The sequence below is a fragment of the Suricata suricatta genome, chromosome 8 (assembly GCF_006229205.1).
Source record: "Suricata suricatta isolate VVHF042 chromosome 8, meerkat_22Aug2017_6uvM2_HiC, whole genome shotgun sequence".
Taxonomy (NCBI): Eukaryota; Metazoa; Chordata; class Mammalia; order Carnivora; family Herpestidae; genus Suricata; species Suricata suricatta.
This window is the reverse complement of record NC_043707.1, coordinates 42,589,861-42,595,860: the sequence shown is the minus strand read 5'-3', so window position 1 is coordinate 42,595,860 and position 6,000 is coordinate 42,589,861.

The window sequence follows — 6,000 nt, the reverse complement described above, 5'->3', positions numbered from 1 at the left end:
GTCTCCCCTGCCAGGTAAGTATGGCACGGCCGCCCGCCGCCCCGACGCAGCCTCACACGCCTCACACTCCACACACACGGTCACTGCCCTCCCCGCACCCCAGAACCCTCCGCACCCGCTCCTGTCTCTACCCGCCTCACCCCGCACACACACGTCTTCCTCACACAATCCGAGCAGCAGCTCCGGGATCTCACAGCCCGGGGAGTCCGCCTTCCCGAAAGGCCCGCACCGCTGCCTCATTTGCATAGGCCACGCCCCGTCGCCGGGTCCTGAGGCCCCGGACTCAGAAACTAAAATGCTATTGATGTGATTATCTATAAAACACGGACCTTCTGTGCTGGAATATCATCTTCCTGAGAGTGGCCTGCCTTGCTCACCCATCTATCTCCCAGCACCTCCTCAAGGGCCTGCCAGGGAAAATCTTCCGTAAATACTTACCACGCAGATAAATAACAATTACCAGGAACAACTAACTTTTACCAATCTCTAGTCTCAATCACCTTTCCAAACAAACCCTATCCAGGGTCTGTGCTGAAGGAATAAAAGCATGGCCTTAAGGGGAGCAGTCCAGATTCCCAATACCAGCTCTACCACAGGTCACATATACTTCAGTGGATGATTTCATTATCTCTCTGAGCAAATTTATGGCATGTTTAATAGAGAAGGACATACAACACAAGGTAGAGAAAACAGCATGACCCACAAGAGTACTGGATCATAAAATGTGAGATCACACAACAGATAAGATAAATTATAAGAGATCACACAACAGATAAGATAAATTATAAGACTGAGAGAGCGGGCGTCTGAGACATCCAGCCCGACGGAAGTCCTCTAGGAGCAGGAGGGCGAGGACCGCCTTATCTTAACCAGTCTCAGTCACAGCACCAGGAGATGTTACCAGTGGGAGATTCTGCGTTGTGGGAATGCAGGTCTCGGTGCTTAGATTCCCACGAAAGATTTATGTGAGGATCCATGCTCGAATAAAGACAGTGACGGGGCACACGGCCAGCTCAGTCAGTAAAGCATTCGACTCTTGAACTTGGGGTTGCAAGCTCAAGCCCCATGTTGGCGGGGGACCTACTTTAAAAAAATAAATAAATAAAAAACAAAAGTATGCTACAAGCCAGCGAGAAGGAGAGTAGGGCAGTAGATTAAGGACAGTTCATTCTCAAGACCGGAATGCAGGCAGGCCCAGAAGGGCGACAGCATGAGGGTTAGGGGTGTCTTTTCTCCTTCTGTTTGCATAGGCTATGGGTCATAGCTGGTGCGGTCTCCACCTGAAGTTGTTTCCAATCATCTGAGGGACTTGTCCTACCGGTCAGGAGGGGGACTTTTTATTCTTCAAGGTTCTTGCTGGAACCGTCAGGGCCATCTTTCCCTGCCAGGGTATCACAACCACAGTTTCAATATTTTATGATGAAACCATCGGGTATTGTAGACACAAGCTAGAAAGTAGAGCACGTGCTCTGTACCTGCTCCTCTAACCCCAGAGGTGGGAAACCACAAAACCACTGTTTGCCACCAACCTTGCCTCCAGTTGCTGTCTGTCTGCCTACTCTTATCAATTTCATACTTGGGACAACCCATGTAGGAACAATTCCTTTTGACCCATTTGGGAATGAGTAATGGAGCCACGGAAAAAGTCAAGATACTTAGTCAATGTCACAGTTTTGTAACCAGGTTTGCACCTACAGCTTGTGAGGCTGGAGTGATCTCTTTTCTTGTTCTGTATGTTAGGGCTTTCCGGTGAGAAAGAACAAGGCCAGCCTCTGATGCCCTGAACTCTGACACTCCCAGCCTGACTGTTTTGTTCTCACCTTGGAAAGAACCAATCTTAGATTGGTTCCCAATCCCAAGCAGGATACAGCCCACATATTGTAACCCTCGATCACATATTAAATGCTGATTTCCCGTAGTCGGGAAAAAGAGCGTAGGAAAGAAAATATGAAGCACAGTGAGCACTCTTACCTTGAGGAAGTACATCCACCCTGGGGACGTCTGCCACAGCACAAGTGAAAAGTTGTGACCACCAGTGAAATCTGACCCCCTGGCAAATCTTAGGAGAAACAATCTTAGGAGAAACTTAGAATTTCTCCTCAACCAAATCATCAGGAACACACATCCCATTAAACGCACGGAGGTTAGAATTATTGCCGCCAGAAAGACCACACCCCATGGGCTCAGTAGAGAGTGTTAGAAAGAACCCCATATTACAGGATTAGAGCTTTGGTTGGTCGATGAGGGGGAGGATGGAAGGAAGCAGGGTTCGCTCTGTCTTGAACACTGGTGGTCTGCGCTGGCACCTCTGTGATTGGAGTGAGAAATAGCAGTCATTTCCTTATGAAAAGAGGACGGTGTTCAGGGTGTTGTAGTTTGCAGAGTGCCTTATGTTTGTAGGGCCTGTTTGGAATTATCCCGTAGCCTTGTTGTGTGTCATTGTCTCAAGGTTCAGAGTATCTTTGAGTCTGAGACTCTGTACCTGAGACTGTTTGTTCCCAAGGTGAGAACAAAAGAGTCAGGCCAGGATGTTGGAGCAGTTCAGGGCATCAGAGGCTGGCCTTGTTCTTTCTCCCTGGAAGTCCCTCAACTAGGGATCAAGGAAGTGAGCGCTCTGCTCTCACAAGCTGTAGGTGCAAACCTGGCTGAGTTACAATGCCCCATGCACACGTAGATTTATGTATTTGGTGGTGAGAATGTGAATTTAATTTTTTAATATTACTTTTTTTTACTAAAAATTATATCATAGGCCATTTTCAATGTTCCTAAACAGATTTGAAAATTGTAGTTTAGGGGCCTCTGGGTGGCTCAGTTGGTTGAGCATTCGACTTCAGTTCAGGTCATGATCTCACAGTTAATGAGTCTGAGTCTCACATCGGGCTCTGTGCTGACAGTTCAGAGCCTGGAGCCTGCTTCAGATTCTGTGTCTCCCTCTCTGCGTTCTTCCTACTTGTGCTCTCTCTCTCACACACAAATTTAAAAAGACATTTTAAAAAATAAACATTAAATTTTAAGTGATCTCCCAATCTCAGACTTTTGACATTTTATTTTTCTCTTCTCTTCCCTCTCCACCTGCCACTTCTTATAGTATTTGTAAGGTTTAATAGATGGAGGCAGAGACAGAGGAAAGAAAGGGACCAAGTTATGGAGCCAAGAAAGCCTTTATTGGGATCTGTGATTCCCAGGCGAGGTTCCATGACCCCAGGAGTGGGGAGTCAGGGAAGTTGCGCCTGGTACGGGAGGGGTGAGGTACTTTATGGGTGAAAGACCTCCAGGTCCAGTCCTGGGAGGGCAGACCACCAAATAAGGGCACTTTAGGGACGTGGTGGGATGGAACAGGTTGCTTCCTCTGTCAGGGTGATGGGAAGCTGGAGCTTCCTGATTGGCTGTTTTCAGATGGCGCAGGACATTCCAGGTCTGCAGGTGAGGGGAGGGGGTCGTGGGTGCATGGTGTTTTTCTCCAACCCACAGCAAAGTGGCCGCTCGGTCTCCTTCTTAAGGTAACTCTTACAGTATTGTTTTGGCCCAGTGAAACAGATGCCATTTACATCCTATTTTTCCCACCAGGTCCACTCCCAGACTTTTGTGTTAGATCTGCAATGAAGTATATTCAATGATGAGCAGCTGTTCAAAAGTCAAAACTTCCCCAGTCATCTCTTGTTGGGCAGAGTTCCTCTCTGACAGAATCAGGACTACCTGAGTGTTGCATATTTAATACTTTTTTTCTACTGCTTTCATACATGGACATCTAGGTGAATAGAAAGTACTTATCAATGAGTTTTTATTTAGTTTTTAAAATATATTGCCTTTTTGTATATTTGGTGGGGATGCAGACTATAAGTTGATTTTCTCTCCATTGGATATAAATTGGCTTCTTTTGGTGGGGGGGGGGGGGGGTGCAGCATCAAAGGAGTTGTTCTTCTTTTTCTTTAAAACCTATTAGTTCTCGGGGTGCCTGGGTGGCTCAGTCAGTTAAGTGTCCACCTTTAGCTCAGGTCATGATTCCGCAGTTTGTTAGTTTGAACCTCGAGTCAGGGTGACTACTGCCAGTACAGAGCCTGCTTAGCACAAAGCCCCCTTCATATCCTCTGTCCCCTCCTGTTCTGCCCTTCCCCCATACACGTGCTTATTCTCTCTCAAAAATAAACATTGAAAAATGAAATCTATTTCTAAGAGGGTAGGTCTTGTCATTGGCTTTTTCCTTGTCTTTCCCAGGTATCTATGACTCCCTTTCTGCTCCTTTCTCTGTATCTTTTATTCACTTCCATTCTCTTTGATGCTTTCATTTCCTTTCATTTCATTCAATATCTCCTATGATTTTGCACAAATATTGCCCTTATGAACCTTGTCGACAACCTCTTCATTAGAGAATTTCCTTCAGGTTTTTCCTGCTAATTCTGGTTTCTGATTTCTTATTTCTTGCCTATTTTTCTTTTGAGTTGTATTTCTTTTTTTTCTTTTAAAGAACTTTATTTTTTATTTTTAAATGATTTATTTATTTTGGAGAGAGTGCAAGGGGGAAGGGGCAGAGAGGAGGATAGAGGATCTGAAGCAGGCTCTGTGCTAACAGTTGCAAGCCTGATCTGGGGCTTGAACTCATGAACCATGAGATCATGACCTCAGCCGATGTCAGATGCTCAACTGACTGAGCCAACCCAGGTACCCCTTGAGCTGTGTGTTTCTTAAGGGAAGGTTCATCATTTTCATATCTATAAACGCTTTGTTACGTACACTAAATTCAGGCCAGGATGCCATTTTATAGTTTTCCTATGTTTTGTGATGGACTGTAAGGGGGATCTTTACCTGAGCTGAGATCTTTGACTCTCACTCCTAATTTCCTGTTTCTGTCACCGTGGAGACATGCCTGCTTTGTCATTTTCACCTTCATGTGCCTGCGCCTGCCAGAAGGAGCAACTAAGTTTCCTGTAGGAACGAGCGAGCTCTCTGAGCAGCTTGGTGGCCACTGAGGTCGGGATCCCTCTCCTTGGTGTGGTCATTCGAACAGACATACAGGTCTGGGGGGAGGCGGGGTATGCCTTCTGCTTCTAGGATCCTGTCTCCTCGCAGTGGGGCCTTTCACTTCTACCAGCTGCTTCATTCTTTCTCTTCACCACAAGCCTCCACTGGTCACTGCCTTACCCAGGTGTGCCCCCTTGCACTGGCAGTGGCGCCTCCCCCAGAGCCCCACCTCTGGCTCCCCAGCTGTGCGGCACCTTCCTTCCCATCCCAGGCACCCAAGCTGCCCTCAGCAGATCTCAAGTACACTCTGAGCCATCCCCACCCTCTTTCTGCCATCATTTACCTGGGTTCCCTGCTGAGAAGCCTCCCCTGCTGTCCTCTCCTCTAAGTGCATGGGCTATGCTGACCCTCTGGGGCCTCTGGCTCCCACAGTCGGCTCAGTGCCAACCACAGTGTTCTCCAGCCCATGGCTATTTGGGGGCCGGGCGATGAGTGGTGTTACTGACTCTCTTGGTTAATCCCTAAGCTGGGAAGTAAGTGTTGAGAGATTCACCTGGCCTTGTCCTGGGTGGGCCTGTATGATAAAGATCCTTCTTTCTCAGATGCAGTCCCCATTCTCATTGTTATTTTGAATGAAGATCTAAGGATGTTCGAAATTATCACTCCTAATTTCCTCATGGCATTTTATTGCCCTTTTCTCAACTACCAGGTGGTATTAAATCTATGCTTACAATAATCATTGCTTGCAGGAGAAAAGGGAAAATAGCTTATCACATTTTTGATGCATTGCCCAATAGGATTAGTTGGGCAGGTGGGGAAAATCCCTGGATAAAAGATGAGGTTGGAATGTGGGTTGTGATAAGGCTCTTTCTCCAGGGCTGGTCCCTGTGCAGGGAGGCTGGGGCAAGGCACCTTTCTGTGACCCTGTGGGGGGAACCACGGCCCATGCACACTGTTCCCATATTCCCACTGGAACCCACACCCTGGAAGGGCCGCGCCTAATGGAGACGCTGCATCCACTCACCTCCCTCAGCCCCTCCT